Here is a 27017-nt window from a genome sequence, read left to right on the forward strand (position 1 = left end):
GAAAGGACAAAGGAGTAAGGAGGGAGTTAAAAAGTATAATAACAAAAACAAGACAGTCAACCAGATGAAACTGGGACAAGACTGAGCTTATTTAGTAAATAATTGTATCTTACTATTAAATAAAACTAAAAACAATCTAGTCATAAGCCAGAGTCAATCAAATTAAATATACCTTACTGTGTTCCCTACAATAATAAGATACTTAGAATTATGTGACTCAGATGCTAAAAGAATCTGCCTGCAATGCAGGAGACCAGGGTTCGATTCCTGAGTCAGGAAGATCCTCTGGAGAAGGAAATGCAATCCACTCCAGTATTCTTGCCTGAAGAATTCCACAGACAGAGGAACCTGGTGGGCTACAGTCCACAGGGTTGGGTTGCAAAGAGTCAGACACTACTGAGCAACTAACTTTCACATGTAGACGAAAATTTAACTTCACCGTATGTAGGAACACAGGCAGATTTGGAGGCATGCAACTTTTAATTGAAGCTTGTATATTACCTTCAACGTCTACTGACTTAAAGATTTCAGTTTTAATTAACAAATGTCATGGAATATGTTTATGCTAAATCCACCCACAAAGAAATGTCGAACAGGTGTCTGAATGCTCACACATTGTTGTGTCTTTTTAGGTGAACATCTTTTTCTTCATGATTAGAGAATTAAACAGTCTCATTAATGTGGAACAAGAGTAGGATTGAAGTAGAGGCTGGCTGGTTAAAATGGAGGAAAATTTCAGAAAAAAATTAGGGCTGTCATTTAGTTTTCGTACGTTGAAAGAGTGGGGAAAAAAAGCAGGTGTCCATTTAATAACATTCTACCCATCAATTAAGAACAGTTGTCTTCCATAATTAGTAGACTACAAGCATGCACATGCAATATTCAAACAAATTATCCTAAAACTGTGAGGTAAATTGTGTGATCTTTAATATTATAAAAAAGAAGCTCTTGTTTTCTGTATTCCTTTTTATCTTGGAATCCTTTTTTCTATTTATCATTGTTTTTCCCCTTAACAATCTGTACCAGAATCGTTAGAAAATAAGCACCCTTTTCTTTAACAAAAGATGAAGAATCACTGACAATACGGTTAATCAATATTTTGTTCTTTGTATAACTTTACCAATGAAATGTACATTAATTTAACATAAAATAACATATATATGATATCTTGGCATTGCAAATATTTTTAATACATAGGTACCTGAAAATGTACATTTAAGTATGTAAAATCAGGAACAGATACATGGAAATACGTAGTTTTTGCATGTTATTGTTTAAAACTTTCTCAAAGTACATAAATTTAAAGTTTGGAGTTGATGGGGTCTTCCCTGGTGGTCCAGGGTCTAAGACTCCTTGCTCCCACTGCAAGAGGCTCAAGTTCAATTCCTGATCAGGGAACTAGATCCCACATGCTACAACTAAAACCCAGCATAGCCAAATAAATATTTTTGGGCTTCCCAGGTAGTTCAGCTGGTAAAGAATCCACCCGTAATGCAGGAGAGCCTGGTTCAATTCCTGGTTTGGGCAGTTCCCCTGGAGAAAGGAGAGGCTACCCACTCCAGTAGTCTTGGGCTTTACTGGTGGCTCAGACAGTAAAGAATCGCCTGCAATACGGAAGACCTGGGTCCAATCACTGGGTTGGGAAGATCCTCTGGAGGAGGACGTGGCAACCCACTCCAGTATCCTTGCCTGGAGAATCCCCATGGACAGAGAAGCCTGGAGGGCTATAGTCCTTGGGCTTGCAAAGAGTTAGACATGACTGAGTAACATTCCTCCCCATGATTTTCTCTTAAGAGTAAACAAAATATCCTGGTTTTAAAAAGCAAAACAAATCAGTAACAAAACAAAGAAACTGCTAATAATATTTCTACATATGTTTTTTACAAATAAAACATTGACATAGGCAGATTAAAATGTCCTTGATTTATTCAGATTGAGTGAAAAGGAAAGCAAGTTATCATGCTATATTTAGATAGTCTGATGATTTATTTTCCCTAGTTAAGTTCCTTTGACTCTAATACCTCTCATCTTCCTGTTCCTTGTACATGGAGAAAAGAGTGGTTTTCCATAACTTTGTGATAGCAGAGGAGAGAGGCATCCACATACTGATGTTTTGTCCACTGGTTTCTTATAGTATCCACTGTGGAGAGGCTACTTTGAGCTGTTCCCTGAATAGGAAAAGATAAGACTGGTCCTTTCCTGGATGACAGACTAACTGCTGCTGAAGCCCTTAGCGGTTTCAACTTGTGATCTGGTCATTCTTGTTTAAGGCCTAGTCGGCCTCCATATACACCTCTGAATCATTTTAAGTCTCCTTTACCTCAAGCCCCTAAACCTCTTTCACATTCTCTCCACAGGTCCTGGCCCAGGATTTCCATGCCTCATCCTCTGCTGTGCCATCAACTCAGAAACTGCTAGACTTGGGTGGCGGCAATTTAAGGACATTTAGATCTGACAGGCTTTCAATTAGGCTGACCTCTGTAATCATCAAGGAAATGTAAGAAATCCTGTGTGATGATGCACTTCAAGCAAGATTAGTGGAGTTTGGGACTATTAAGTAATCTCTGTCTCTGCTTATGCATTTATACCATTGTCTTTACTTGCTGAGACCATCCTATGTCAGTGCAAGGCCTCTTCACTTGAAAGGCTTCCTCCCAGAGTGCCAAAAGGAAAGCAGGGCATTTCTCTGCACCAAACATAGCAAACTATCAACATAACAAACACTTCCTCAAATTCATCAGCATAGGGAGTGTTCAACATTATTCGGTGCTTTCCTCTCCTACCTCACACTCTTATTTTCTTGCTTGTATTCCTTCTACCACTCACTGATTAGCAAAATTCTTAGTATATCATGAATCTCTGAACTTTTTCCTACACTATGAAATTGTTTGTAATCTGGTTGTCCAAGTCTCACTCTTGGTTTGTTAAAAATGCTAAAGGATAAATTTACTTTTCCTTTTTTTTAATTTTTATTAGTTGGAGACTAATTACGATATTGTAGTGGTTTTTGCCATACATTAACATGAATCAGCCATGGATTTACAAAATTACCTGGCTTTCCAGACTATTATATTGCTATAAAATTAAGAATCCAGATTTTATTTCTTTATCTATTCCTGCAATAAGAGTTCTAATTTCTAACCATCTCTCCCCTGCCCCTTGGAAGACCACATTCCGTTATCTAGATAGATAGTAACTTTTGGCCAAGTAGAATATTACGAACAAAAAAGCAGCAAAAAGACAAAAATACATTCAGATATTTCATATGTCTTATCTCTTTTAGACATATGCCCACACGGATAGAATGTACTTGCCAAGGGGATTACTAATGTTAAGAAAGATGATACAGATCCCAGCCAGCTTTCCAGGAAATAAGAATGAAATGGAAGGAGATTCCTATCACACATGCCAAACAGCTAGCTTGCCATTCAGTGAGTTTCAGGAAAAAAGAAAGTAGTTTCTCCTTTATTTCTGTCGTTTATTTTTTAGATCCAATACATAAAACAGAAATAAAACAAAAGAAATTAAGGATCTAAACCCCACTCTGTCACTAATATTCTTCTAAGGCCATTTGTTTTTCATATGATGAGAGTTATCATTACCTTTTCTGAGCATCCTCAACCATTGTATTTTCAATGTCTTTCCAGATATGTATTCATACTGTATACATTACTCTATGCACACTGAAATTTTCCAAATATTTTACAAAATCATTAACCATAAACAAAATAAATAATTCAACCCAGCTTTGTATAAGTATGTGACAAATAATTCAACCCAGCTTTGTATGTGACATAAAACAACTGTATTTTTACTTATTATTTCATAGTGAGTTTATATGCCATAAATTGAATTATTTTTTCTAATACTACTTAACTATTTGACTTTGAATCATGAAAAGTAAACTCTTGGGTCCTCAGTTATTTATATTATTATAACAATAATTATACTGCTATTTCTTGTATGTGTTTAAAAATTCTATGAACAATGTATGCGGAGGACATTTTATTGTAACTGAAGAAGTCTGCTGAATGTAACTGAATTTGATTTTCTTTTTTTTTCACTGTTAGTAACTGTCACTCAGAGAGAATATAATATAGGGCACTCAAATCAAATTTAATTTTGTTATCTTAGACTTATCATTCCTTCCTATCCATATGCTTTGGGATACAGATTTAACACAGGTATGCTAGGATAATCTCTCATTTACTTTCACTGGCAAATATTATCATCACTTATACATGTAAATAATGACTTGGCCAAGTATGAACTGAGGAGAGAATTCTCTTTACAATTTGACAATAAAACATTGTTTCTGGTGGCACTACTGATTGGCTTTCTTGACCATATTTAATCTGATTTTTTTGTTTAGATATTATCACTTTAAAGGAATAGAAAAGTGAGCAATATAAAAGAAAATACAAAGAAAAAATTTTTAATCTTGTAACTATGGAAAAGCTGAAGGAGGAAATGTTATTAATCTGTAATAATTCCACATAAACTATTTCAGGGGAGTGCAATTACTCAATAATTTGTAAGGAATAAGATACTAATTTTTTTAAGCTATAGGGGGTATACACAGAGGCTACTGGTTTTAACTCCAACATGTAAAGACCTAGATGCCATCACGTTCATCCTAACAGTTAGAAAAAATTGGAAACACTAAAAATCAATGACTTAGACCCATTCAAGAACTGAAATTGTAAATCACTACCCAAACTCTAGAGATATAGGTGAGTGCAGAGAGTCAGAGCTGAAATATGTTTAGCAAAATTAATACAAAAGTGTAATACACTACAAACAAGATCTATCCCATTAATGCAATTTATTCAACATTTAAAGTGTAATATATGTGGCCCAGTATATTAACAAGCTAAAGAATGAAACTCATATGAACATATTATTAGAGGTAGGAAAAATATTTGACAAAATGCAATCCTTATTCTGATAAACACTCTCTGCAAAATAGGAATTGCGGTTAGTTTCCTTAATTTGATAAAGGGCACATATCAAAATTAATTTTTACAATTTGACAAAATAGAGAATTTTTCCTAAATTCAGAAAAAATGCAGGGATGTTTTCTCTCATTACTACTAATCAACATCACCCTGGAAGTCCTAGGAACTATATAAATTAGAAAAAGAGAAATAACTGTTCTGGTCTATTTTGTTTTGCAAATGACATGAGTACCTATGTATAAAACCCCCAATGAATCTACCCTCAAAAATACTTTCTAGTATTCTAGAAAGTATAGCAAGTCATAGCATACAAAACCAATATACAAAAATAATTTCCTTTCAAGTATCTCAGTACTAAACAACTGGATTTTAAAAAAACACTATATAAAATAAAATTTCCTATTAAATTCTGAGGTATAAATATTTTGAAAGTACACATAAAATATATATTCATAAATCTACAAAATGCATATTAAAATAATAAATAGTTCTAAACAAATTGAGAACTATCCCATGTTCATACATTGGAGGAACCCCTATTATAAGAAGTCAGTCTTCTAAAATTTGATTATAGATCTAATCCTATACCAACTGAAATCCTAGTGACCTACAGTATAGACCTCTATAAAGTGTTCTGAAACATGGGGATTCTCCAGGTAAGAATACTGGAGTGGATTGCCATGCCCTTCTCCAGGGGATTTTCCCAACCCAGGTCTCCTGCATTGCAGGCAGATTCTTTACCGAATGAGCCACCAGGGAAGCCTGTCTAAAATATACAAAAGGACAAAAGACCTAGAATAACTTAATATTGAAAAATAAAAAAGCTGAGTGACTCACAATATCAGATTTTAGATTTACTGTAAAGTCACAGTACACAGGTTGCATTAGCAAAATAATAGACACCTAGATCAATGGAGGGCTTCTCAGGTGGCATTAGTAATAAAGAATCCACCTGCCAATGCAGGAGACATGAGATGCAGGTTAGATCCCTGGGTTGGGAAGATCCCCTGGAGAAGGAAATGGCAACCCACTGCAGTATTCTTGCCTGAAGAATCCCATGGACAGAGGAGCCTGGTGGGCTACAGCCCAGACACAGCTGAAGCGACAGCAGGCACACATGCCCAGATCGGAGGAACAGAATAGAAAGCAAAGAAATGACTATAATGATACAGAAATTACTCTCTGCATTTGTCGAAATTAGTCTATACTTATATAAATGATTGATAGAATATTTTGTGCAAAGTAATTCTAAATTTATGTAGTTATTTCACCTTCATGATGGTGATTATTAACTCCCCAGTCTTTAAGTGAGGTCGTGCAGAGTGACTTTCTTCCAAAGAGTAGAGTGTGGAAAGAGGGGAAAAAAGTAACTTTACTCTGTTGAAACTTAACCAGTATTACCCAGTCAGGTGACCAAGGCTAACATCAACAATGATTGCATATTGATAATACGTACTCTTGATATATCGTGATGAAGATGATACTTTCTTTATCTCTGTGACATCCATCTCAAGAACTCCAGTATAACCATGAGAAAAACAGGAAAAATGTGAGAGAGACACCTTACAAAATATCTGGTCAGTATTTCTCAGGATTTCTAGGATCATCAAAAACAAAGAAAATATGAGAAACTGTTACAACAAATAGGAGCCCATGGAGCGAAAACAACGAAATGTAACGTGGTATCCTGGATGGGATCCTAGAACAGACAAAAAGAACATTAGGCAAAAAACTAAGGAAATCTACTTAAAATACTGGACTTCAGTTAACAGTAACATATTAATATTGGCTCACCTATTGTGTCAAATATATGTACTATAATAAAATAAAATGCTAATAGGGGAAACTGGCTATGAGTATATGGGAACTTTCTGTCTTCATAAAAGTTTTATAAAACTGAATTATTCTAAAATAAAATACTAATTTACCAATTAAATAACAAAACAAAACAAAACAAAATACAAACAAACACTCCACACTTAAGCTTCTCCTTTCAGGCAGAGATACTGGACACATGTGGCTCTCTCTCCTGAAACATTATTGAGACTAAAATGTAAAAACAGATCAGAATCGACCCATAACAGCAAATTTCTTCAAATCATAAGTTAGATGGGGCATATTTAGTGGCTGAAACACATAAAAGGTTACTGTTTAATGTACGCTCTGAGGATGTGCAAGAAAAATTGTAGTGCAATCCTCACACTGATAGCCTAACGTGGTCTTGGCTCTGATTCATCAAGTACAAAATTCTGCAAGCATGAAAGTTAGGGATGAAAACAGAACTCACCTCCAAGCCCTTTCTTCCATTTATTCATTATGTAGAATTGAGGCAAAGAGAATTGAGTAAGACTAGCAACTCATTTTTCTTTAATGCAGTTGATTAAAGAATCTGGAGGAAACAAGGGATCTAGTGTAGATTTTGTTTCCTAGAGAAAAACCTTCATTCTGGCACATAGAAAGTTCATTTCCTCACAGAAGTCTCTCACCTAAAGCACCATAAATTGAAGTCTAGGAATCAATAAACCACATTCTATCATACGTTGAGCTCCTGATCAAATTCTGACCTATAGTAGTGATTAATGACCATTATAAATCCCCATCTTAATCTTCTGACTTTCAAGGGAGAATGATAGCCGTGCAGTCTGTGGCCTTCTTGGGGTTGAATGTGGCCCCTGTCACTAGTTCTAGACAATCATCACCACTTCCAGATTGGAACATTTAACTGTTGACACAAGAGGCATTAGAGTTCATTTTCTGCCATAATGATCAATAAAAATCCAAATAGTAAGTGCTATGGCAGCTCAAGTTCCAAAGTGAGGACAATTTAAAACACAGTACAGACACAAACCCCTGATGGAAATTCAACACGAGCAAGGAATAAACCTTTGTGTCAAGCCACTAAATGCTTGTCACTACAGCATATTTTAACTTACTTCTCTTGATGCATCACCTATGGAAAAATATATCAAGAAATAATCCTACTAATCAGATTGCCAGGAAACCCAGCCAATTATTTATTTCTTCTCTCTTAAATATAAATATCAGTGATAATAAATATTCATACACATGAAAAAATATCATAAGGAAGATAATTTCAGAAATAAAGAACATAAGTGAATTAATAAGCATTGTAATAAATGAAGAAAAAACAATACAATTAAAAAGCCCTAACAAATATGCTAAAAATAATCTGAGAGGGATGACATTCTAAAAAAATATATATGCTATATGGAGTATAAAGGATATGAAGCCTTTTGAGATTAAAACCACAATAAAAAATATTAGAAAATAACTACTAACAAAATATATTTAAAACCTTGAAAATATGTTCAGATAATTGTACAGCTTTAATAGCAAACACAGCAAAGAAATTAGAAATATGGAAAGTTAAGAGACAAAGAGGTTCGGTCTACATTTGAGCATTATAATAATATAGAGAAATCTCAAGAGTCTACTTTTTACATTAAAATTGCATTTCGGATCTAAGTGTTTCACTCTCTTCAACTTTAATAATTCACATGTTGCCCAAGCCTGTTTTTTGTCTTAGGAAGTTTTTTTCTATTTTCCTTTTCTTACTTGTCTTTCCCTTCCTCCCTTTCTCCTTTCCTCCTATGCTTCCCTCTCCTCCTCTCCCACTTTTCCTTGCCCATTATGATAATATGGAGACATATCAGAAAGTGTCTACTTTTACATTAAAATTGCATTTCACATCTATTTCACTCTCTTCAGCTTTAATAATTTATGTGTTGCCCAGCACTACTTTTTATCAAGGGAGTTTTTCATATCCTTTTCCTTCCTTCCTTCCATCTTTTCTTCCCTCTTTTCCTTCTTTCCTCCCTCTCTCCTCTTTTCCTTCTCTCTCTCTCTCTCTTTCTCTCTCTCTCTCTCTGTTTCTATCTTCTTTCATAGTACCTAATCCACTGGGTTTTGAAAACATGTTCTTTATGTTTACAAAGCATGGGCAAACATGACCTCCAGGGAATCAAACCAAAAAAAACCCCTAAATATTTTTTTCTTTCTTTAACTAGTCTGGAAATAATGCCAAATTAAAAAAAAAAAAAGTAACAGGTAAATGTAGCTGAAGAAAATGCAAGACAAATATCTTATTCCCTTTGATTATCAAATTACAATGAAATAAAACTTGACTAGTAATATTTATCAAATATAGTTGGGGTGGAAAATTCAAAACAAAGGCTATTTTATAGGCAGGAATATATGTACCTAGGCAGTAAGCCCAAAACAATAACATCTTTATTACCTTTATCTAAATTTAATACTTGATTTTTAAATTTGTAGTTAAAGTTTTAAAATTTATTTTCCACATGTGAATTATCTCTGAGAATAGTATGCTTTATAAATTCCATTTCTAGAGATCAGGAAAACGGTGACATAATTGTACCAACAGTAGCTATAATATAGATGCTGTACTGTATGCATTATAATATTGAAAGACATATTTACCTGCCATTTGTGGCCACGCTATCTTTCCATCCTCCTGTCTTTTTAATACTAGTCTTGGCAGGTACTAGAAGGCTCATTGAGATTTCCTGTGGTTTATGACCCAAGTTGACAACTGTGACTTCTTCTTTGTTTTTTTTTTTTTTTTTTTTTTTTGTGACTTCTTCTTTGTGGCGTTCTGATGGTTGTGTCATATAAGAATCACCTTATATCATTTGAGAAGCTGCTGACACAGGGCTCTGGTTTGATGGATGACCTGAGCTGCTGCGATTCCCATCAGAGGTAAGCAGCAAGCTTTACAGGAAATTATTGGAAGAAGATACAGTGAGGGGGAGAAAGAGAAAGTAATGCGCATTGCACAAAAACTGACAAAATGATTTGCTTACAGTTCCAAGCTGGTATAGCTAAGAACGGCAGGGACGGAAAAAATGTCTCATCAATATTTAAATAGTTGATCATACAACCAACTTGACAGGCCATTTGTAAGGGCAAATTATAGAGCAGAACTGTAAGCTATGGAAGCCACTGTGCCCTCACTTGCAGTTTTCATATTTCAGGTTTACATAAAACATAAAAGAAGTACAATCATGCAATTGTTTTATGTTTTTACAACAATGAGTCTCAAACTGTGCTCCCCAGAAGCAGCATTAGTGTGAGAACTTGTTAGCAAGTGCAATGACTAAGACCCCACTCCAGTCATACTGAATCAGAAACTCTAGGGTGGGTTTAGCAATATATGTTTTAGCAGTCCCCCAGGTAATCCAATGCAAGTTCAAATTTAAGACCACTGCCTTCTCAAATCAATATTTGCTGTCTTAGTTCCCAAATATGTAATATTCCATGCACACATCTTTGATTTTCTCGAAAGATTTATATAAATAATTTATAACAAGAGAAAATAACCCTGGCAAGATTAAATTAATTAAACTCTATTGCATATAAACACAAAAAATATGCACATGTGATATGCAATGCTGCTAATAACTTTTAGCAATACAGCAATTACTTTAGAAATATGGTCATAGAGCCACAGATTGGAAAATACACACCACAGTTTAGAGTAACTCTCCATTATCAACATGATAATCCCATTCCTCCCTGTTAAAAGGCTTACATGTTTATCCAGCTTGCAGTTTAGCATTCCTGGTAATAGAAAGTTCACTACATTGGAAGGCTGCTCGGCTGTTAGCCAATGTACCTGTTGGGGACGGGGCGTTGTAGCTATGTTAAAAATTGTTAAACAGAGCTTTAAAAGACACCTGAGAACCATGGAAGGAATGCAAAGCAAATTAAACAAACAAACAAAATCTTGAGAAGCAGAACTATTCTTAGGTGAGCAAAAGGTCACCAGCAAGATTTTTCCCTTAGTATATCTGCTGATTATTGGTGGAGAATTCTGGGCCTTTGATAGAGAAAGATCAATTGAGCTTTCAGCGGTTCTTTTCAAAAACCTGGAAAATGCAAGTGCCTGAAATATATGGTCAGTTTTTTTTTTTTTTCTTCACAGAATAATGCTAAATTCTGAGCAATAAACAGAATGGGGAACAAGGCTAAAAGCTTCTACAAAGCCACGGAAATGTTTCCGCAGTCTTTCAGTGTCCAGTGAACAACTCTAAGAAGTCGTGGAGAGGAGCAAAACAGGAAGGGAGCGTTCCTCAAAAATATTGGCTCTCCAGTATTACAGTTTTCTTCAGGAAAACAAAACAACCTGGGCACATCAAGCAGAAAGAGTTCATACCATGAATGATAGGTCTAAAAAAAAAACTGTTGAAAGAGCTGGAGGAATAAAAGAGACACACCTGCTAGTATTCAGGCCTTCAGAAGGCACGGAGTTGCGGGAAGTTGTGTAACGAAGCGAGGCGCTGCGAGTCCGGGGCGGTGGGTTTGGCCCGGGGTCCTCCAGGCGCGCACGAGGGGCGCCCAGGGGGCGAGGGACCGCATCCAGGGGTCAGTCCGCTCTCGCGTTGGAAAGGTCTGAGGACTTCGATTATGCAGCTTTTGAATAATTTTTTTCCCCACCCGTTCCGTGACACCAGCAGGGCCATAACATGGTCCACAGCTCTAAAGGGAAGCCATGGTGTCCAGAGGATTGCGACAGTGACGCGCCACATCCGGAAGGGCGTCCCGCCCGAGCGCTGGGCCCGCGCCTGCGTCGGGGTGAACGAAGCCTTGGCCCCGATGGACCGGAGCCCTGGCCACCACCACTGTGTTCTCTGAGGAGAGAGGCATGACGGCCTGGAGGAGGCCCTCAGAACACACAGGAACGGGGCCTTCCCGGACAGCGTGAGGCTCCAGAAGGGCGCGGGCCCCTGCTTGCAGAGGACCCTGGATCACGTGCTGCGGAGCAGCCCGCACACAGCCGCGGGGTGGGCTGTTGTCAGGGAGTGAGCTTCATAGCGCGATATCTGATTCTGTGGCTGTTGGACGTCCCAGCGGACGGAATACTTCCAGAGTACTGCGGTCCCTCGATGCTGAGCCCGAAGACAGGCCAGGAGGTCCTCCCGGAGCTGGTGAAGACCAAGCTGCTGGCAGTGGTGGGCAGGAAGGGACAGACACGGCGTGCGGTGGAGCCCGGGCGTGTTGCACTGGTTTGTCTGCCTGTCTGTAAACCTCCAGCCCGCGTTACTTCACCTCTGGGATAGTCTGCTCAAGGAGGGCTCCAAGGTCACCTTCCAGGTGGCCCTGACCCTCCTCAAGCGACATCAGGCGTTGATCTTGAAAACTAACCGCGTCCCCGACATCTCAGGGAGATACCAGAGGGGGCTTCGTGACGCAGTTGCACACCTTCGTGCAGACAGTGTTCTCGGAGCCTGGAGCCTGTCCAGGGCCAGCGTGACGGGGCGCTGCCGCCCGGCTGCTGACACAGGGCTGACTCAGCTTTCCGGGCGAAGGAGTTTCCACCCGCCAACGCCAACACAGCTAACGCCCCCGCCAGGAACCGAGCAACTTAATTATCATTCTGTAACGTACATCTTACTCGTGCCTGGAAAATCCCATGGACAGAGGAGCCTGGTAGGCTGCAGTCCATGGGGTCGCTAAGAGTCGGACACGACTGAGCGACTTCACTTTCACTTTTCACTTTCATGCATTGGAGAAGGAAATGGCAACTCACTCCAGTGTTCTTGCCTGGAGAATCCCAGGGACAGGGAAGCCTGGTGGGCTGCCGTCTATGGGGTCGCACAGAGTTGGACACGACTGAAGCGACTTAGCAGCAGCAGCAGCGTACATCTTCTCTTCATTGTGAGCTGCAAGTCACCTTTCTAGATTTCTTTTTTTTAATCTGAGATGTTAAAAATATATAATACGTGAGATGTAAGGAAAAAAATGTGTCATTCATGGGAAGTTGAAACCTTCCATAGTCGAAAGCCCATTTGCCTGACTACCACTGCTGGAGCTATACTGGTCTCTTCTTTACCCCCTGAATTTCACATGTGCTTCTTGCTGGTAAGTCCTAAACTGTAAATATACCTTTTACACAAAATGGTAGAGATAGAGGACAGCAAAAAAAGGGTTAATGAACACAAATATGTATATAACAGAGTATTTGCTACTGTCCTCATTTCTGTAATTGTTCATAAGGTATTTATACCTCCTGCTATTTATAACTTTTGGTATCCATTCCATATCTGCTTTTGTCAACCAGATGTCTGGATGTGTTTCTTGCTTGGTACATATGTAATATGTAAATCCTTTTAGTAATATTTAAATATTTTTTCTTTAATTCAGGACAGTTATGGTCTACAACTTTTTTCTATGGTGAATTTCAAAATAAGTGTTTATCAAATATATAAATATAAATATGAATTTGTGTTTCACCCTATCTCAATAAAAGATTATCCTACAGTAAGTAGTATTCTTAAAATTCGCAAAATTTCAATTTTAGTGTAAATGAAACTTCACACTTCTTCACAATTAAATATATTGGTCTAGTGAGTAAAATAATGGTAGGAAACTAAGGAAAGTTAAACTTCAAGTCAAGTATGATAGCATGAGTGCTGTATTTCCATTTAACTGTTAATTGACATTGTTACACACTTTAAAAAGCTTAGTATTAAAAATGCACTCTGTGGGACAGTTTTTACAATTACACATCTTATTGCAGTGGATGCAAAGTTATGTTCTTAATGACTATGAGGAGAATATCTCTGTAAAATAAAGTGTGCCTTTATTGAAACTCTTTTCTTTCTATTTTTTTCCTTCAAAATATTGTTGCTTGAGGAAAAAAAAAGATTTCTGTCAGTGGATCAAAGCTCTGTTCTCAGTGGAATCTCATCGACTCTGCTTGCTAAAGAGGTGAGGAGGCTATGGTGGGCGGTCGGTAGAAATAAAAGGGAGACAGTAATGCCCAACGATTTAACAGATTCGACTACGTTGCAGATAATTTGATCGATCTCTGATGAATCTCCAGTCTTCTAAATTTCTTCCTAATCATAATATGCCTTTCAGTATTGTATTTCTTTGGAAAGACAATGTTGAGACTAAATTTTCTGTCAAGTTTGCATCAGGTTTTAACAAAGGCTGTGCACTATTTATCTGAGTCACAACTCTTTTTAGATAAGTTACAAATTAAAACTTTTCAAAATAATAAGTAAAAATATAAATAAAGATATAGCTTTTTAATGTCTAAGAGGTAGAAAGAGAAGATATAGCGTTAGCACAGATATAAGATGATCAATCTAATAATAAGACTTTAGTGTTTTCGTCAGATTCAAAGCATGTTACGTGTCTTTGATGTTAGAAAATCACCTGAGTATTGTGGAAATTTACTTGCTCTGGAAATCAAAAGTTCTGGGTTCAAATCCTGAACATATACTAGCTCTGTGACCTTGAACAAGTTGAACATACTTCTGATTTCTTCACAAAATTGTAATAATTGTACAAGTCATGTATTCCTCTCATGCTTGTTTGACAAACAAATGATAAAACCATATCAGACATTATTTGGCAAAACTACAAAGCACCTTTTGATGTAGGATTCTTAGAGAAAGTGATGTTGTGCAGCATATGTGAGATAAACAGGAAATCATACACAAACAGTATACTTTAGAATCAAATGTCTTAGATTTTAACTCCATTTAGCTTGTGCTTTTCTACACAATGAAAAGTGACTGTCACTAAAAAGTAATGAAAAAAAATCATTGAATTTGATGAAGATGGTTCTGGAATTGACATGTTTTTCTTTTGTTTAACAGTAATTTTCTAGCTTAGCCTGTGTTTTCTTATCTGTGAAGTGTGAAGGGGGCAGCATTAAAATTTGTGTTGAATAGTGTTAAAATGTAAAGAATACTAGTAGAATTTCTAATCCATTGGATGAACTCAATAGATTTTGTTGTTTTTATTTTTCTAGTTAACAAACTTTATAAAGGTCATACTAAGGAAATTGCTAATGAAAATAAGATGGTAAAAATGATATGTAGTGTTAAAATTAAGTGCAGGGTAAATGCTGATATGCTGAAAGAGATGATGTAGTGGTAAGGAATCCACCTGCCAGTGCAGAAGGAGCAAGAGATGCAGGTTTGATCCCTGGGTCAGGAAGATTCCCTGAATAAGGAAATGGCAACCCACTCTGGTATTCTTGCCTGGAAAATTCCATGGGCAGAGGAGCCTGGTGGGCTACAGACCATGAGGTCACAAAGAGTTGGATACCACTGAGTGACTGAACACACAAATACAATTTGTTTAACGAAGATCTGTTTTGCTATGTACATATTTTGATCTATTTCTTAAAGACGCATTAGCAGAAACCTTAGTGGCCATAACCGTTGCATGTTACATCCATACTAATAGTAATAAAATTATTTCTCGTTCCCCAGAACTTATCATTATGACTTATCATTATCATTCAACAGAATTTATATTTTTATCAAAAACAACTGTATTTCTCTTTCTAATTCAGCTTGATATTTCCCTAAGGTAGTCTGGTTTGGAGAACTGTACTTTTTGAAAGATCAGTCAGCATCTTCTCTGTGAAACTGTAGAACATATACTCTCCAACCATCTAGGTTTAACAAGCCTTAACCAGTTCTCAGCTGATTCCTTGGCTGTATTAACAACCTCAGGGTCCAGCAACATCCCGGGCACTCTGCCACACCGTCTGTTCACTATCAACGAATGTCGCCAATCAGTTTGATCAAAGTGTCACAAAGGTCAATGTCTTGCAGATTTTGCTAAAAAATAAATGCCTAAGAAGAATATTCTCACTTTCCTCTTATTATCTTTTATGACTCGCTTTTTAAAATGTGTTCCTATTAAATACTGAGCAGAAACAAAATATATATAAACTATATGATAGATGCAAAGTGTTTAACATAGAACTAACCAAATAGTAAATGCTGAAAAAGTTGACTATTATTAGAAATAATATGCACCTAAAAACGTATTTTCAGACTTAAAAGAATTTTTACAAATTTAAGAATTTTAGAAATATAAAGAGATACAGATATATTTGAACTTCCTGTAGCCCATTTGATCTCATTTATTCTCCAAGGAAACTGCAATCCTGAAGTCAGTATGATTTATGCCTACACAGACTTTTATATTCATACTAGTTTATATGTTAGTTTATTCTTTATATTTGTGCATACTTTATTAAACCTAAACTAAAACAATCATAGTTGATAAAAAAAGAATAATCTGAGGCATAGATTCAGAATTTGATCATAGTACCCATTACAAATGGTAGCATCAATTTATGCTCTTTTGAGAAGAGTCTGCATTATTTTTGCCAAGATTTGGCATTGCCAGCCTTTTTACTTTTTAACAGGCTACTGGGAATAAAATGGTGAATTTTAATGTGTTTTAAAAATTATTTACAATGTCAAGCATCCTTTTTGAGGTTTATGGGCCACATGTGATTTCTTTCCTGCAAAATGCTTCTTCATGACTTTTGGCAATTATCTTCTTGACTTGTTTGTGCTTTCATCAGTTGAAATGATGGAGATGCTTATATGTTTTGCATATAAATATAATTTATTTTCTTACAAATATCCACTAATGGCTTGCCCAATTATTCTTATTTTGGTGCTATGAAAGTAATATGATACTTTTCATATTAATACTCTCAAAACTGTCAACTTTTTCATTCCTTTTGATACAGATTTGTTAACAATATTTTCCAACTCAAAGATAAATAGAAATTTCTACAAGTTTTTCTAACTAAAATTCGATTTTCCACAGCTTAGCATTTAAAATATATTGTTTCTTTTTCATAGAATGAAGAGTAAATGCATTTTCCATAGATATAAAATTTGCCTCAGCACCATTTACCAAATAGTTTATTTTGTTGTTTTCAGTTGCTAAGTCATGTCCGACTGTTTGTGACCCCATGGATTGCAGCATATCAGGCTTCCCTATCCTTTACTATATCTCAGAATTTGCTCAAACTCATGTAAATTGAGACAGTGACGCTATCTAACCATCTCATCCTCTGTCACCCCCTTCTCCTCCTGCCATCTATCTTCCCCAGAATCAGGGTCTTTTTCCAATGAGTCGGCTCTTCACAACAGGGTGGCCAAAGGATTGGAACTTCAGCTTCACTATCAGTCTCTCCAATGAATATTAGGGTTAATTTTCTTTAGGATTGATTGATTTGATCTGCTTGCAGTCCAAAGGACACTCAAGAGTCTTTTCCAGTATTGCAATTCAAAAGCATCAATTCTTTGGTGCTCAGTCTTCTTTATGGTCCAGCTACCACATCCATACATGACTACTGGAAAAACCAGAGCTTTGACTATAAGGACCTTTGGTGGCAAAATGATGTCTCCACTTTTTAATATGCTATCTAGGTTTGTCATAGCTTTCCTTCCAAGGAGCAAGCATTTTTCAATTTCATGGCTGCAGTTACCATTTGCAGCAATTTTGGAACCCAAGAAAATAGAGTCTGTAGCTGTTTCAACTTTTTCCCCTTCTATTTGCATCAAAGTGATGTGACCAGATGCCATGATTTTAGTTTTTTGAATATTGAGTTTTAAGCCTACTTTTCATCTGTTTCCTTAAGAAGTTCTGTAGTTCCTCTTCACTTTCTGCCATTAGAGTGGCATCATCTGCATATCCAAGGTTGTTGATATTTCTCCTAACTATCTTGATTCCAGCTTGTAGATTTATCTAGCCCGGTATTTCACATCCAGCCTTGTATGTAAGTTAAATAAGCAGAATAACAATATACAGCCTTGTTGTATTCCTTTCCCAGTTTTGAACCAATCCATTGTTTCATGTTCAGTTCTAACTGTTGCTTCTTGATCTTCATATAGGTCACTCAAGCGACAGGCAAGGTGGTCTGGTATTCCCATCTTTTCAAGAAATTTCTGCAGTTTGTTGTGATTCACATAGTCAAAGTCTTCAGAGTAGTCAATGAAGCAGAAGTTGATGTTTTTCTGAAATTCCCTTGCTTTTTCTATGATAAAGCAGGTGTTTCAGTTTGGTCTCTGGTTCCTCTGCCTTTTCTAAGTTCAGCTTGTACATCTGGAAGTTCTTGGTTCACATACTGCTGAAGCCTAGCTTGAAGGATTTTGAGTATTACCTTGCTAGCATGTGAAATTAACGCAGCTGGATGGTAGTTTGAACATTCTTTGGCATTGCCCTTTTGGGGGATTAATATGAAAACTGACCTTTTCCAGTCCCATGGCCACTGCTAAATTTTCCAAATTTTCTGACATGTTAAGTGCAGCACTTTAACAGCACCCCAGAGTCTGTTGAACAGTTTTATGTAGTTAATAGACTGCTAGGATCGATACTAAAGACAGAAAAAAATGGATGTTCATTTGCATATATTTTCAAATTAACTTTAAAATGTTTGAGTAAATATTAAATTGTCTCAGTTTCAGCCCCTCTGATTTACAAATTTAGCAAATAGAAACAGAAGCGGCTCAGATAAATTTGAAATTCATGTAGGCAATGAATACTTTTCTGTTCTAAGCATGTCTTAAATATTGCATGGAACATACACTTAAAAATATCTACTTTTTATCTTAAATTCAATTTATAAAAAAGTTCTGTATTTTATCTAACAACACTATTCTTACTGAAACAAAAGTATAAAATTAGTATTTTGATGATTCTAATTGAAAAAAATAAAGTTAATCATACAAATTAATTGTGGGACATTCTCAAAGATGAAAATTTGAAAATAAATTTGAATCGTTAAATTTTCAAACGTATTTTTTGGGAATTTGCATCATTTACTACTTGATTTTGCACTGGTCTTTTGAGATACTCCATATGTGAAGTTTAGCAAAATTTCATTATTTTTAATGGCTGAGTAGTATTCCATTAGAAAAGAGAAAATTTCCTCTTCTGGGGCTCTAAAACCACTGCAGATGGTGACTGCAGCCATGAAATCAGATGTTTGCTTCTTGGCACGAAAGCTATGACAAACTTTGACAGTGTGCTGAAAAGCAGAGACATTACCCTGCTGACAGTGGTCCATATTGCCAAGGCTATGGTCTTCCCAGTGGTCATATGTGGTTCTGAGAGCAGGACCATAAAGGCAGAGTGTTGAAGAATTGATGCCTTTGAACTTTAGTGCTGGAAAAGACTCGACGCCTTCAAACTCTGGTGCTGGAAAAGACTCCTGAGAGTCCCTTGGACAGCAAGGAGATCAAACCATTTAATTTAAGGGAAATCAACTCTGAATACTTGTTAGAAGGACTGATGCTGAAGTTGAAACTCCAACATTTTGGTCATCTGATGCGAACAGCTGATTCATTGGAAAAGCCCCTGATGCTGGGAAAGATTGAGGGCAGAAGGAGAAGAGGGCAACAGAGGATGAGAGGGCTAGATGGCATCACTGATGCAATGGACATGAACTTGGGCAAACTCCAGGAGGTGGTGAAGGAGAGAGAGGCCTGGTGTACTGCAGTCCATGGAGTTGCAAAGAGTCAGACATGACTGGGCAACTGAACAACTATGGAGTATATATACCATGTCTTTATCTATCCCTATGTAGATGGACACCTAGGTTGTTTCCATGTCTTGGCTATAGTAAATAGTGCTACATCAGTGGTCAACATTGAAGTCCATGTGTCTTTTTTGATTAGCGTTTTCATCTATTCTGGATATCTAACCAGGGGTGGGATTGATGGATCATATGATAACCCTGTTTTTAATTTCCAAGGAACCTCCATTATGTTCTCCATAGTTGCTGCACCACTCTATAATCCCACTAACAATGTAGGAGGTTCCCTTTTTTCCATATCCTCTCTAGCATTTATTATTTGTAGAGCTTTTGATGATGGTCATTTAGACTTGTGTGAAGTGCTACTTCATTGTAGGTTTGATTTGCATTTCTTAATAATTAGCAATGTTGAACATCTTTTAATGTGTCTGTTGACAATCCACATGTCTTCTTTAAATAAATGTCTATGTATGTCTTCTGCCCATTTTTTGTTTTTAATTAGGTTGTTTTTTTGTAATTGAGTTATATGAGCTGTTTGCAGTATTTTGGAAATTAAGCCACACTCAATCACATCATTTGCATTATTTTCTCCCAGTACATAAATTGTCTTTATTGTTGTTTATAGTTTCCTTTGCTGTGTGAAAGCCTTATTTTTGTATTTATTTATTTTGCCTTGGGAGTCTGACATAAGAAAACATTGTTACAATTTATGTCAGAGATATTATGTCTTATATTTAAGTCTTCAAGCCATTTTGTGTTTACTTTTCTGTTTTGTGTAAGGGTGTATGAGGGTGTGTTTGAATTTCATTGAGTTACTATTACATGCAGCTGTCCAACTTTTCCAACACCACTGCTGAAGAGACTGTCTTTCCTCCATTGTATATTCTTGCCTCCTCTGTTGAAGATTAGTTGTTCATAGGTGTGTGGATTTGTTTCTGGGCTTGCTATTCTGTTCCATTGATCCATGTCTGATTTTGTGCCAGTAGCATACTGTTTTGATTACTGTAGCTCTGTATTGTCTGAATTCTGGGAGAGTCATACCTCCAGCTTTGTTCTTTTCCCTCAAGATTGTTTTGGCAATTCTGCTTTTCTGTGGTTCCGTATAAATTTTATGATTATTTGTTCTAGTTCTTAGTTTTATTTTTTGGTAATGGCTTTGTTTGATTTTGGTATCAGAGTGATGGTGGCTTTATAGAATGACTTTGAGAGTGTTTTCTTTAATGTTTTGGAAGAGTTTGAGAAGGATCCATATAATTTCTCCTTTGTATGTTTGGTAGGATTCCCCAGTGAAACCTGAATTTTGTCTTCAAGGAGTTTTGAATAGATCCTTTTATCATTACAAATGATGATAAATGAAATCATTTTATCATTATAATAAATGAATAATATATACATATAGTATATTATATATAATATATAAAAATAAAAGGAAGTAAAAATTCTTTTATCATTATAAATGATTGTAAATGGCTCAGATGGTAAAGAATCTGTCTGCAATGCAGGAGATCCAAGTTTGATCCCTGGGTCAGGATGGTCCCTGGAGAAGGGAATGGCAACCCACTCCAGTATTCTTGCCTGGAGAATTCCATGGACAGAGGAGGCTGGTGGGCTACAGTCCATGGGGTCTCAAAGAGTCGGACATGACTGAGCAACTAACACTTTTATCATTATACAGTGTCCATGTTTACCTTTTTTGTCTATTTATTGTCTATTTTTGTCTATTGTCTATTTGTCTATTTTTGTCTATTATCTATTGTCTATTTTTGTCTATTTATTGCCTATTTTGTCTGATATGAATATTGCTTCCCCCCTTTTCTTGGCATTTCCATTTGCATGAAATATCTTTTTCCATCCCTCTACTTTCAATGTATATGTGTCCTTCACCCTAAGGTAGGTCTTTTGTAGGTATTATGTTGAAGAATCTTGTTTTATTATCCAGTCTGCAACTTTGTATCTTTTGATGAGCACATTCAGTCTATTGATATTTAAGGTAATGATTGATACCTGTGTATTTACTGCTATTTTAAACCTAGTTTCCAAGTTCATTTTGTATTTCTTTTTATTCCTCTTGTTTTCTATTTCCTTTTTTGGCTTGATGGTTTTCTTTTATATTATGCTTGAGTTCTCTTTTGAGTTTTTGTGAATCTATTTGTATCTCTTTTGATTTGCAATTATCCTGCTTTTCAAGTATGTTAGCACATTACTATATCTTCTTACTTTAGACTGGTAGTCATATGAGCTGAAACACATTCAAAAAGTCATTTTCTTACTCCCCTCCTCATTTTATGATTCTGATGTCCTATATTATATTTTATATTTTCATTTCATTTATAATTACTTTCACAATTTAAAAAAATTTTTTATTTTAATTCTTTGTACTAGCTTATTTTTCCCTTCATGGATGACAACTTTGTCATGATGAAGGGGTTTATGTAACTCAATGAAGCTATGATCCGTACTGTGCAGGGCCACCCAAGATGGATGGGTCATAGTGAAGAGTTCTGACAGAACATGGTCCACTGGAGTAGGAAATGGCAACATACTCCAGTATGCTTTCCTGGAGAGCACCATGGACAGTGTGAAAAGGCAGAAAGATATGACACCTGAAGATGAGCCCCCCAGAATGGAAGGTGCCCTATATACTACTGGGAAAAGCAAAGGGCAATTACAAGTAGCACTAGGAAGAATAAAGTGGCCGGGCCAAAGTGAAAATGATGCTCAACTGTGAATGTGTCTGGTGGTGAAAGTAAAGTCTAATGCTATAAAGAACAATACTGCAATGGAACATGGAATATTAGGTTCATGAATTAAGTTAAATTGGATGTGGTTGAGTAGGAAATGGCAAGGGTGAACATTGACACCTCAGGAGTCATTGAACTAAAATGGATGTAAATGGGAGAATTTAATTCAGATGACCACTATACCTACTACTGTGGGGAAGAATCCTTTAGAAGAAATGGAGTAGCCCTTATAGTCAATAAGAGAATCCAAAATGCAGTACTTGGGTGCAGTCTTAAAAACAACAGAATGATTTTGGTTCATTTCCAAGGCAAATCATTCAGCATCACAGTAATCCAAGTCTATGCCCCAAATACTGATGTTGAAGAAGCTGAATTTGATGGGTTTTATGAACATATACAACACCTTTTAGAATTAATACCAAAAAAAGGTCCTTTTCATTACAGGACATTGGAATACAAAAATGAGAAGTTAAGAGATACCTGGAATAACAGGCAAGTTTGCCCTTGAAGGTAAAAATGAAGCAGAGTAAAGGCTGACAGAATTTTTTCATGAGAACACGCTGATCATAGCATATACCCTTTTGCAAAAATCCAAAAATAACAGCTCTACAAATGGACATCACCAGAGAGTCCAACACCAAAATCAGATTGATGATGTTCTTTTCAGACAAAGATGGAGAAGCTCTATACAGTCAGCAAAAGCAAGACCTGGAACTGACTGTGGCTCAGATCATGAGCTCCTTATTAGAACATTCAAGCTTAAATTGAAGAGAGTAGGGAAAACCAGTAGGCCATATGGGTATGATCTAAATCAAATTCCTTACTATTATACAGTGGAGGTAATGGATAGATCCAAGAGATTAGATCTGGTAGAAAGCCTGAAGAACTATGGATATAGGTTCTTAACATTGTACAGGAGGCAGTGACCAAAACCACCACAATGGTGTCACTCACCTAGAGCCAGACATACTGAAGTGTGAAGTCAAGTGGGCCCTAGGAAGCATTACTGTGAACAAAACCAGTGGAGCTGATGGAATTCCAGCTGAGCTATTTTAAATCCTAAAAGATGGTGCTGTTTAAGTGCTGCACTCAATATGGCCGCAAATTTGTAAAACTCAGCTGTGGCCACAGGACTGAAAGGTCATTTCATTCCAATCCCAAAAAGGGCAATGCCAAAGAATATTCCAACCACTGTAGAATCGTACTTATTTCACATGCTAACAAGGTTATGCTCAAATTCCTTCAAGCTAGGCTTCAGTAGTATGTGAACTGAGAACATATAGACACACAAGCTGGGGTTAGAAAAGACAGTGGAACCAGAGATCAAATTGTCAAAATTTGTTGGATGATGGAGAAAGCAAGGAAGTCCCAGAAAAGCATCTGCTTCATTGACTACTGTGAAGCCTTTGACTGTATGGATCACAAAAAAAAAAAAAAAAAGAAAAGAAAGAAAAGAAAAAGCTGTGGAAAATTATTAAAGAGACAGAAAGGTAGGAATACCAGACTACCTTGATTGCCTCCTGAGAAACCTGTATGTGGGTCAAGAAATGACAGTTAGACTGGACATGAAAGAGCAGACTTATGCAACAGGAAAGGAGTACTACAAAGCCATGTTTAGTCACCCTGTTTTTTTAACTTATATGCAGAGTGTTTCATGAGAAATACCAGGATGGACGAATCACAAACAGGAATCAAGATTGCTGGGAGAAATACCAGCAACCTCAGATATGGAGATAATATCACTTTTATGGCAGAAAGCAAAGAGGAACTAAAGAACCTCTTGATAATGTGAAGGAGGAAAGTGAAAAAGCTGACATGAAACTCAGCATTGAAAGAAACTAAGATCATGGCATCCAATCCAATCACTTCATGACAAATAGAAGGGGAAAAAGTGGAAACAGCAACAGACTTTATTTTCTTCGGCTCCAAAATCACTGTGGATGGTCATTGCAACCATGAAATTAAAAGCCACTTTCTCCTTGAAAGCTATGACAAACCTAGACAGCACATTAAAAAGCAAAGACATCATTTTGTCAACAAAGGTCCATGGAGTCAAAGCTATGATTTTCCCAGTAGTCATGCATAGATGTGAGAGTTGGACCCTAAAGAAGACAGTGCCAAAGAATTGATGCTTTCAAATTGTGGTGCTGAAAAAGACTCTTGAAAGTCCATTGGACAGCAAGGAATCAAACCAGTCCATCCTATTCATTGGAAGGACTGATGCTGAAGCTGAAGCTCCAATACTTGGCCACCTGATGCAAAGAGCCAACGTACCAGAAAAGACCCTGATGCTGGGAAGGATTGAAGCAAAAGGAGAAGAGGGCAGCAAAGAATTAGATCATTAGATAGCATTGCCAACTCAATGGACATGAATTTGAGCAAACTTCAGGTGATAGCAGAGGACAGAAGAATCTGGCATGCTAAGTCCACAAAGTCTCAGAGCTCTGCATGACTTAGCAACTGAACACCAACACTTGCCTATTTAAGTGATCTATGATCCTTTTATATATTTGTTTTTTCTCTTGTGATTTTTCCTTTCCTCTAGATCCTTGTGCTGTTGGAAAGGAATGTTTGCTTTGACCAGTGCAGTGTGTTCTCGTGGAAAAGCTCTTTTACCCTTTGCCCTGCTTCATTTTGTGCTCCAAGGCCAAACTTGCCTGTTACTACAGGTATCTCTTGCCTTCGTACTTTTGCATTCCAGTCCCCTGTGATAAAAAAAGGACATCTTTTTTTTTTTTTTTTTTGGTGAAGAGAAACTAAAAAGCCTCTTGATAAAGGTGAAAGGAGAGAGAGAATTTAAAAAAACTGGCTTAAAACTCAACATTCAAAAAACTAAGAACAAAGCATCCAATCCCATCACTTGATGGCAAATAGATGGGGGGAAAAATGGAAACAGTGATAGACTTAATTTTCTTGGGCTCCAGAATCACTGTGAATTGTGATTGAAGCCATGAAATTAAAAGATGCTTGGATACTTATGACTGATTCATGTTAATGTTTGGCAGAAATCAACACAATACTGTTAAGCAATTATCCTTCAATTAAAAATGAATAAATTAAAAAAAAAGTTCTCCTTGGAAGAAAAGCTATGACAAACCTAGATAGTATCTTAAAAAGCAGAGACATCGCTTTGCTGACAAAGTTTCATCTAGTCAGTATTATGGTTTTTTCCAGTAGTTTTGTATGTGTGTAAGAGTTGGACAATGAAGAAGGCTGAGCACCTAAGAATTAATACTTTTGAACTGTGGTGCAGGAGAAGGCTCTTGGGAGTCTCTTGGAAAGCAAGGAGATCAAACCAGTCCATCCTAAAGGAATCAACCCTGAATATTCATTGGGAGGACTGCTGCTGCTAAAGCTCCAATACTTTGGCCATCTGATGAGGAGAGCCGACTCATTGGAAAAGACCCCGATGCTGGAAAAAGAGAAGAGAGTGACAGAGGATGAGATGGTTGGATGGCATCACCAATTCAATGGACATGAGTTTGAGCAAACTCCAGGAGATAGTGAAGGACAGGGAAGCGTGCTGCAGTCCATAGGGTCGTAAAGCATCAGATGTGACTTAGTGACTGTACAACAACATTGACCCTTGCTTCTTTTCTGTTTAAAAATACTTTTTAATATACTTCTTTAGAATAGATTTAATATTGCTGTATTCTTTTAGTTTTTGCTTGTCTAAGAAATTTTTTCTCTCTCCTTGTCTTATGATAATCTTGCTAGACAGACTATCCTACTTGCAGGCTTTTCCCTTTTAGGATTTTGAATATATCTTTTGAATTCTTCCTGAATTGCAGTGTTCTGCACAGAAATCAGCCGATAGCCTTTTGATGTTCCTTTGTAATTAACTTTTGTTTTCTCTGCTGCATTTTAGAATTTTCTCTTTCACTTTTGCCATTTTAATTATAATATATGCTGGTGTAGGCCTGTTTGTGTTCATTTGTTTGACACCTCATTGTTTCCTGTACCTGGATATCTGTTTCTTTCTTTAGGTTTCAGAAGTTTTCAGCCATAATTTCTTTAAATACCTTTTTGATCCCCCTTACTGTTTCTTCTCCTTCTGAGATCTTTATGCATAGATCAGCATGCTTTATTATCTCATAGGTCTCATATGTTGTTTTCACGTGTCTGCTAAACTCTATAGTATCAATTCCATAAATAGTTTTTGAATGAAAGTTACTGGCGTGTCAGATCATATTTGGATTTGAATACTAGCTAGGTATTGACTTCTAGCAAGATACACACACACTTTTACACACTTAGTGGATTGATGTCTACATTACAAGGATGTTATGACTAAATGGAGATAAAATTTCTAGCATAGTGTGAGTACTATTAATATTTTTCATGTGTTTAAATAAAATTTAAAAAAAACTGAAGAATTAATTTAGCTGTTTCTAAAATACCCTTTGACTTGTGCATGATGTAAAAAAGTTCTGGTTAGCCTGATTCAAGACTACATGTCTTTATATTTTGAAGAGTGATTTGACTTAGTAAACATTTTTCAAATAGCAAATATAAAACCTATTTTATACATTAACTTGTACTTAGCTTTATGCATTATAATGACTGATTTATTAATTTGAATTTTCTTCAAGTATTATGTTACCTCTTGTGTAATTTAGAAATATGTTGATATGTTCATCTCATAAAGTAAGGCAAATACAATTATAATGCCAATAGAGTGATAAAATAAAGGATATACCATCATTTCCAATAGATTTTTAAAGGAAAGTAGATTTGCTTACATAATATAATGGTTGATGGCTGTCTTCAGAGTATGAAACTCTCCATGTTATTGAAATATTCCATTTCCTTTCTGGTCCTTGCTATAAATGTGCATGACAGCTGCTTTCATAAAGGTGAACAATGGAATAGCATTTTAATACTCACTCTGAAAGAAGGATTGGTCACAGAGAAAAGTGACTTCAATTATTTTCTAAAAAATAAAAGGTGAAGGAAATTGTACTGCTT

General features: G+C 36.4%; 1 pseudogene; it reads left to right on the forward strand.

The window, feature by feature from the left end:
- Positions 1-11464: 11464 nt before the first annotated feature.
- LOC122706426 overlaps positions 11465-27017 on the forward strand; it is a 62688-nt pseudogene continuing 47135 nt past the window's right edge.

Source organism: Cervus elaphus, chromosome 13, assembly GCF_910594005.1.
Source record: "Cervus elaphus chromosome 13, mCerEla1.1, whole genome shotgun sequence".
Lineage (NCBI taxonomy): Eukaryota > Metazoa > Chordata > Mammalia > Artiodactyla > Cervidae > Cervus > Cervus elaphus.